Below are 9,773 nucleotides of genomic sequence, written 5' to 3' on the forward strand. Positions count from 1 at the left end.
TGAAAGGTGTTATGCACTTTGGGAAGAAAGGGAAGTTGTCACCACGGTTTGTCGGTCCATTCATGATCACGGATCGCGTTGGAGCTGTTGCTTATCGGTTAGCACTTCCGGATACTTTGGATCGTGTTCACAATGTGGTCCATGTTTCCATGTTGCGAAAATTTCTACGAGATAAGGATCGGTATCAGTATATCGATGTTGGGGAGATTGAGTTACAGCCGGATGCAACTTATTTGGAGCCACCATGTCGTATTGTCGACCGTCGGGATCAAATCCTTCGTAATAAGGTTATTCCATTAGTTCGTGTTCAGTGGAGTCATCACAATGAGGCTGAGTCCACTTGGGACGAAAGGATGTTATTCGCTCGCAGTTTTCTAAAATATTAGAAGATGGTAAGAGCAATTCCGAGGACGGAATTCCTTTTGTTAGGGGGAAGAATGTAATACCCCTAATTTTAAAGGGACAGTTCTGGAATTTAATTATTGTATTTAATTCCATTTTTTTTTATTATGTGTCATTTTATTGGATTATTTGCTTGTTTTTTTTTTTATTTAAATTACTTGTGGATTCATTTATTTAATTAATTGAATAATATTAGTTATTTTACTTGAATTATTTTAATTGGTTATTTAAATTGTATTTTGTTTTCCATTTAACTTAATTATATTATTTTAAGGATTTTCAATTAGCATTCTTTTAGCTTATTATTTTTATTTCCTATTTTATCTTGTATTCTGTGTTCGGTTACATATTAATTGTTTGATATCCCTCAGGTTTGGGCCTGGGCTTGATCAACCCGTGTCTCAGATCTAAGGGGTATCACACCATGCCACGTCCTAACAGGGGCACTAGCACTTGTTTGTTCCATATAGAAGAGGAAACGGAGGAGGGGACTATTGTATCATTGGATATCATACCAATTGTACAGGACTTTCAGGATGTATTTCAGGAGATTCCAGGGTTGCCGCCTAGTCGCGAGATAGATTTTGTAATTGACTTAGCTTCGGGCATTACACCTATTGCTAGGGCACCGTATAGGATGGCACCAGTGGAGATGCAAGAACTAAGGGATCAGATTCAACAATTACTCAGCCAGGGATTTATTCGTGGGAGTACTTCACCCTAGGGAGTATCGGTACTGTTTGTGAAGAAGAAGAATGGTTCACTTCGCCTGTGTATAGATTACAGGGAGTTGAACAAGGTTACTATTCGTAACAAGTACACTTTGCCCAGAATTGATGATCTTTTTGATCAGTTGAAGGGAGCTACATACTTCTTTAAAATTGATCTTCGTTTTGGATATCATCAACTTCAGGTTAGGGAGTAGGATGTTCCGAGGACAGCGTTTCTCAGTGGTCCTTATGAGTTTCGTGTCATGCCTTTCGGACTGACTAACGCACCTGCGATTTTCATGGACTTAATGAATAGAGTCTTTCGGGCTTATTTGGATCAGTTTGTCATTGTCTTCATTGATGATATTTTGATCTATTCTAAGTTAGAGGACGATCATGCTAAACACCTTCGCATAGTCTTGTAGACGCTTCGTGAGCACCAGTTATATGCCAAGTTCGAGAAGTGTGAATTTTGGTAGCGGGAGGTGAAGTTTCTGGGTCTCGTGGTGTCAGAAAGGGTAATAGCGGTGGATCCAGCCAATGTTTCAGCAGTAGTTGAGGGGGACAACCTACTTCACCTACTGAGATACGGAGTTTTCTCGGATTGGCAGGATATTATCGTAGGTTCATCCAGGGGTTCTCGAAGATAGCGGGACTACTCACTCATTTTAACTAAAAAGGGTGTATAGTTCATGTAGGATGAACACTGTCAAAAGGCTTTTGATGAGCTAAAACGCAAGTTGACATCTGTACTGGCTTTGTCTACCCCACAGAGTGGGATATAGTATCTTATCTACACAGATGTTTCTTTGCAAGGTCTTGGATGTGTTTTGATGCAGGGGGAGCGACCGATTTCGTATAGATCTCGTAAGCTTAAGCCTCACGAGCTTAATTATCCAACACATGATTTAGAGTTGGCAGCTGTGGTCTTTGCCTTACGTATTTGGAGGCATTAACTGTTGGGTGAGTCCTTCAGATTATTTAGCGATCACAAAAGTCTGCAGTATTTGTTCACTCAGTGGGAGCTGAATATGAGACAGCGTAGATGATTAGAGTTTGTGAAAGATTATAAAGCGAATGTAGTGGTAGATGCATTCATTCATCGACCTGTTGGTAGTCTTTCCACTCTATTCACTACTAAGTAGAATGTTTTGAAGATGGTGGATGAATTGTCGGATGCTTTTATGGCTTGCATGGTTGTTACACCTTCTATCGTTCACAAGGTTTTGAAGGCACAACTCACGGATCAGCGGTGCATTGACAGAGTTACAGAGATAGCTTTCGGGGAGGTTCCATTTTACTATGTTGGGGCTGATGGAGGTTTGAGGTACAAGGGACGGTTAGTAGTACCTTTTGCTGATAATTTGAGGAAGGATATGATGACTGAGACTCATCATTCTGAGTTTTCTGTTCATCCAAGAGGAGACAAGATGTATCCGGATATGAAACGGCAGTTTTGGTGGGCAGGTATGAAGAGGGACATTGCTCTTTTCGTTTTTCAATGTAGTACTTGTCAGATGGTCAAGATTGATCATCAGAGGCCGCCAGGAGCTCTACAGCCACTACCTATACCGGAGTGGAAATGGGAGAGCATTTCTATGGATTTTGTGGACGGATTGCCAAATTCTTTTAAGGATCATAATTCCATTTGGGTTATCATGGATCGATTGACTAAATCAGCTCATTTCTTGCCTATTCGTACTGATTTCACTTCGGAGCAATTGGCGAGATTTTACATTATAGAGATTGTGAAGTTGTATGGCATTCCGTTGTCTATTATATCGGATAGGGATTCGAGCTTTATGTCAGGATTTTGGAAGAGTTTTCAGCAGGCTTTGGGTACAGAGTTGCATCTTAGCACTGCTTATCATCCTCAGACTGATGGATAGACTGAGAGAGTTAATCAAATCATGGAGGATATGCTTAGGTCGTGTGTTCTTGATTTCAAAGGCCACTGGGAGGATTATTTGCCGCTTGTGGAGTTTGCATATAACAATAGTTTCCAGAAGACTATTGGTATGGCACCATTTGAGGAATTATATGGCCGACCGTGTCGATCACCTGTTTGTTGGTTGGAGGTTGGCGAGTGTAAATTCTTGGGTCCAGAGTTCATCAAGGATACTTCTGAGAAGATTTCTCTTATTCGGGATGGTATGTGCACTGCTCAGAGTCGGTAAAAGAGTTATGCCGACCGTCGCACACGTGCTTTGGAGTTTCAGGTTGGGGATCAGGTTCTGCTCAAAGTGTCTCCTATGAAAGGAGTAATGCACTTTGGGAAGAAAGGGAAGTTATCTCCGCGGTTTGTCGGTCCATTCATGATTACGGATCGAGTTGGCGCTATAGCTTATCGGCTGGCACTTCTGGATAATTTGGATCGCGTACACAATGTGTTCTATGTTTCCATGTTGCGCAAATTTCTGCGAGATCAGGATCGGTATCAACATATCGATGTTGGGGAGATTGAATTGTAGCCGGATGCAACATATGTGGAGCCACTGTGTCGTATTGTCGACCGTCGGGATCAAATTCTTTGTAATAAGGTTATTCCTTTGGTGCGTGTTCAGTAGAGTCATCACAATGAGGCTGAGTCCACTTGGGAAAGGGAGGATGTCTTTCACTCGTAGTGTCATGAATTATTGGAAGAAGGTAAGAGCGAATTCCGAGGACAGAATTCCTTTTGTTAGGGGGGAAAAATGTAATACCCCTAATTTCAAGAGGATAGTCCTGGTATTTAAGTAATTGTTTAATTACATTTTTAGTTGGTTTAATTATTTAATTGCGTATTATCTGAATTAATTGTATTATTTGAATTAATTAATTTAAGTGTTTTTTTTCATTATTTGACTTTAATTGAATTATTGTAATTCTTTAATTATTTGAATAAGTTAAAAGTAAATTAGGTTTTATTTTTCTTTTATGATTCATGTTGTAATCGACTTATGGTTAGAGTAGAATTAGAATTAGGTTTTGTTTTAAGTGAAGCTTATAAATACATTATGATACGTCTGCACCTGTTCACGTATTGAGAGACAGAGAGAAACAGAGAGTGAACTAGAGAGATTAACAAAGAGGTTCAAGGAGGAAGGAATGCGTTTACATCTGGGTTAAACCAAGAGCACCAGAGGTGTAGAACGACAGTCTAGGACGTTGACGGAAACTCAGAGATGGTGGTTTAGAGTTTCAAAACTAAAACTGAAGGTAAGTTTTTGTTCTACTCTTTCCCTTAAACTTGTGATCTGTGCATGCCTAGGTAGGCTCCAGGGATTAAACTAATGTTAAAATACATATTTTATGCATGTTTAAATAGTATTTAATTTCACTGAATTAATCTGTTATGAGTTGCTTAAAGTTTCTAATTAAATTTCTGCTGCCTTTGTTTTCAAAAGTTGTGTTCAATTCATATTATGGTTGTATATTAATGGTTTAGGGTTAATTTGGAACTGAGGTTGAACCCTAGAATAAGTAATAGAAACAGTACAGAGGCTTTAAATTTCGCCGGAGGTGAAGAAGATGAACAGGTTAGGCGTTACGGCTATCAGAGGAGGAGAGCCGGCTCACCACAAGGGTGGAGTCGGTTCTACAAGGGGTAGAGCCAGCTCCCACAAGGGTGGAGCCGGCTCCACCAAGGGGAGAGCCGGGTCCTTTGTTTGGGGGACGCGGCTCCGTCTTCTATTTTTGGTTTTTCGTGGTTTTGGGTTCGGTTTGGCTTGTAGGGAGCTTTCTAAGTTGTTTCAGGGGCTGTGGATGATGTATATAACTGTTACAGAGATGTAAAAAAAAAAAAAAAAAAACTACTGGGAAGCATGTTGATATTAAGATATTGAAGACTGAAATAATATAAGGTTAAACAATGAACCTGTATGTGGAAGGTTGGATAATTAACTTATATTGCTTACTGTTGTTAGCGATTTGGTTTCTCTACATGATTTAAAATTGTTTACCATGTCTCAGTTGTGTTATAAGCATATAGTTGTTTATCTAGAAAAAATATGTATGCTTGGATGGGATTAACTGATGTTTAAATCTACTGTATATTGCATCAGTTGTGGTACTGTTTGGAGGAGTTAATTGTGTAGTCTTACTTTATCAATTTGAAGAACTGGAATAGGATTTTTAAATGTTATATTGGATGCATAATTTGTCATACACATGTTAGACTATATTTATGCTTATTCTGGAGTATGGTTGATGAGTATTTATTACTGTTTTGTCAACTATGTTGGCTGGATGATTATATGCACCGGTATGGGACGGTGGCTTACTAGGTATGGATTATTTGAAACCCTAAGTCCTACCTAAACTAGATTGAGGTTTGGATTAACCATAAAGGTTAAGTCCTACTCATATTTATGTCATGTCAATAAAAAATTGAATGACCTACTTTGGTTTCTGGATGGATTGTTATACATATATCTGGCCACTATATCAGATGGATGATATTTTGTATTAGGAGTATACGAACTTTATATATATATCATTATGGTGCCATGGTATGAGTTTGAGTCTCAGGATTATGGTTAGGGTGCGTATATCGCCTAGGATGGATAACTGGGCATGGGTGTTGTTCTCTGGTAGGTCTAGGTACACATGACCACATTATGTGCGATTTACATGGTATCTTAAGTCAGGCTGAAACAGACCTATTGGACTAGTGAGCGTCCTATAGTGTGTAATTGTACATATATGAACTACTCTAGTTATTGTTGAGCTATCTAAGATGTATCTACGTATCGGGTTTCTGTATGGATCGTAGTAGGATAGGACTTGCATGTGGGCCTGATCCATTTTCTTATTTTTCAGGTGCTCGTCAGTTCTAGGGTTAGAGCTTGGTCATGCAGAGCAGATACAGACATTCATTCCTCCGACTACGTAGGACTACTTCTTTATTTAGCTTTGGATGTTGATTACAGTTATTTCCTTTCCAGTTTGGGATTTTATTAGGGGTCCACTTGAGGGATTCCCGAGTTGTTAAATTAATGGAGTTACTTTGGTGGTTTTGGATTAATGGATTTTAACATTATTATTTTGAGGTTTTTTAATTAGAATTCTTTTTTGCTTTATTATTTATTTCTTATTAATTCGATTTGTATTATGTGCTTAGTTATATATTATTTGTTTGATATCCCTCGGATCTGTGCTCGAACTTGATCACCCGTGGCTCTAGAATCGAGGGGTATCACACTTTATAATTTTGTTGCATCATTATTTTACTGTATATATGTATAGTGCTTCTGTTTTTTCTAGTTTGATGGACCTGGTGGATACTGTAACTAATTTTGCTGCGTTGCATTTGAGCTTATCAATTTATGTTCTGTTGAAAATTGGGTTTGTTTATTAAAGTTAAACCAAATATTTATTGTTGGTTGATTAATATATTTATTTTTTCCATTATTTTTGTTCTTCACTGCATCAGTTTTTAGTTATTATTTATATTAGCAAAAAATTTGGTTTCTTTACAAATTATGGTAAGTTTACTGTAATTTTATGTCCTCTTTATTAATCATTATATATGTTTGATTTATTATTGTTATTTTTTTTGGGTAAAATTTAGATGGATTATGCCACTACACTTGACGAAAGTGGATCAAAAGATGATCTTGATTTGATTGACCTCGAAGTGGATCAAAATGAAAATGCAGATGTGCAAGTGCAACAGAAAAAGAAACAAGACACGGAGCGCAAAAGAAAACTCACATCAAAAGTTTGGTTGCACTACGAGATACTTCCACCCGGTAAGGACAAGAAGAGAAGATGCAGATGTAGAAAGTGCGGGACTAAGTATATTGTGGAGGGCAGGTATGTCACTGGTAATTTAAAGCAGTATATAGATTCGTGTGTTAAGAGGGATACACGGGCTCAGTCATCTGGATCCATATCTATGTGTGCTTCTAAGTTTGATTTTAATAGATTTCGTGAGTTAGTGATTGCTGCTTTCATTATGCATTATCTGCCATTTCAATTTGTTAAATACGAGGGCATTAGAAACATATGTCGTTATTTAAATGAGAAGGCTCAGCCCGTAAGTAGGAACACAGCCAAGGCTGACATATTAATGATAAGCGCCGAATATTGCATATTCAAGCACCCTTATTTGCATTAGTTAAGTCCATTAGTTGTCTATACTGAATATATTAGCCTTAATTGCATTCTTTTGTCTATTTTTAGGTTGGTTCCCCTAAGAGAGGTCAAAGTGACGATTTGATAAGTTTTTGAAGATCAAAGTATGCCGTTGCCGGGGACCGTAGTTTTGGCCAAGTCTAGTGATCCATGGAACTCATAATGCTCGTTGCTCAAAGCTCTAGGAAGAAGGCTTGCGTTGTTAGCCCGCGAAAAGGAGGTCAAAAGCAGCTATTTCAAGGTAGAGAGTTGAAGTTCCGTGGGCGCCTGCCCAAAATGGCAGAGAGTTGGAGTGCCGCGGGCGCCCTCCCAAGTCCTGCGGGCGCCCGCCTTGTGCCTACGGGCGCCCGCCATTTCGCAGACAAGTGGGTATAGGTCTGCATTGTTTCCTTCAAGGCTGTCCCCTTGACCCATTGCGTGGTCCTGTATTCTCCTAGGGATGTTAGGGCTCGAAAATGGAGGGAAAATAAAGATATTTTTGGCTAAATAAGGGCTTGGAGGATGGTATTAGATCTATCTCACTTTTCTAGCAAAGTTTTTAGAGAGAGAAATATTGCAAGCTTGGGTTTGGAGTCTTGGAGCCTTTAAGCACGAAAATAGAGTTGAAGACCTCTCTTTCTCCTTCCTCCTTTGTGTCTATGGGTAACTAACTCCCTATCTAGGGAGGTGATGAAGCTCTACTTTGTAAGTATGCTCTAGCTTTTGGTTTAAATTAGGGGAAATATGTATATATGTGGTTGTTCCACATTCTAGAGTACTCATTTTGATGTAATGAAGCTTAATCTCTATAAATGATTATGTTGAAGCTATTATCTTTTCTTAAATTATAATTTCTCATAATTGTATAGCTTGCATTTTTATCGTGACAATGAAAATGAGAATGTGGAATGGTTTTAATGTTATGATCTATGAGGAATTTGTTAGTCCATAACTTAGGGTCTCCCTTTGATGGATTAATCTTGATTTTGGATTTCATGTGCTTTTATCATTTGATTAAGGGCTTGATAATCTCTAGCTTAGTGAGCATGTCTAAGGCTATACCTTAGTCTAGGTAGTTTAAGCATGTAAATCTTTCATAGATTATTCTTGCTTATTGATTTTATGAATTTCTTGAAGGTAATGTAGCAATTTTTGTGATTGTTGCATTCCATGGTCATTTGTATATGTTGCTCTCCCAAGTAAATCAAGTTCTAGCATGTTTATAGGTACGTTGTGGATTCACTTCCCTAATCCTCTCCTTATTAATTTTCTCCCTTCAATTCCTTGCAATTATTGTTTTTATGCAATTTTAATTCCTAATTCTAGTGACAAACCAAACCAAAACTCTATACCCCTTTCATTAAACTAAAAGTGAATTTAAAGACCTTGGTTGCCATAAACTAGCAGTCCCAGTGGTTGGACTTACCCGTCCAATAGCCCTATTTTACAATGATTTGTGCTATTGCAAAGGGTTGATTTATTATAGATCGATTCTTTACCAATCAATTAAGGATGCATAAAAATGAAAAGGATAGGCTTCGATATATGTTGGAACCAACAAATGGTAGGATTTCTCTAACATCTGATTTGTGGTCTTCTTTGACTACTGATGGGTACTTATCTCTTACTGCACATTTTATTGATGTGGATTGGCGCTTATAAAAAAGAATTTTGAACTTCTCTTACATGCCATCTCCACATAATGGTGTTGCTTTGACAGAAAAGATTTATACATTGCTAGCTGAATGGGGAATTGAAAAGAAGCTATTTTCAATTACTCTAGACAATGCTTCTTCAAACTGTTCATTTGTTGAATTGTTGAAGTCTCAACTCAATTTAAATGATGTTTTATTAAGTGGTGGGGAGTTTTTTCACATTCGTTGTTGTGCACATATCTTAAATTTGATAGTGCTAGAGGGGTTAAAAGAGGTTGATGAATCTATCATAAAGATTCGTGAGAGTGTTAAGTATGTCAAAGGTTTTGAAATAAGTAAACAAAAATTCTTTGAATGTGTCTCTCATGTTTCCTTAGAATGTAAAAGAGGGTTATGGCAATATATTTCTACAAGATGGAATGCAACATATCTTATGCTTGAGTCTGCCATTTATTATTGTCAGGTTTTTTGTCATTTATAGTTGAATGATTCAAATTATAAGTTCTGCCCATCTCAAGAGGAGTGGAGTAGGATAGAAAAGATTTACAAGTTCTTAACTGTTTTTTATGATGTTACAAACATCTTTTCTGGATCCAAGAATCCCACAACAAACTTGTATTTTCTATCTATGTTTTCGGTTTAATTGACATTGCGAGAGGAAATAGATAGTGAGGATAAGTTTATGAGCAAGATGGCAACTCAAATGTATTCAAAGTTTGCAAAGTATTGGTCTGATTATAGCATGATCCTTACTATTGCTGTGATTTTAGATCCTAGATACAAGCTTGGGTTTGTTATTTTTAGCTATAACAAGCTTAATGGTGATAACAACATTGAGAGCACATTAGTTCGTGATGCACTGTTTAACCTTTTTGATTAATATTTGTTGAATTCTCTTATGGCTTGTACC

The sequence above is a fragment of the Cornus florida genome, unplaced genomic scaffold (genome assembly GCF_030987335.1).
Source record: "Cornus florida cultivar Cherokee Brave unplaced genomic scaffold, ASM3098733v1 CherokeeBrave_3.0.0_Hap2_Chr04, whole genome shotgun sequence".
Classification (NCBI taxonomy): Eukaryota; Viridiplantae; Streptophyta; class Magnoliopsida; order Cornales; family Cornaceae; genus Cornus; species Cornus florida.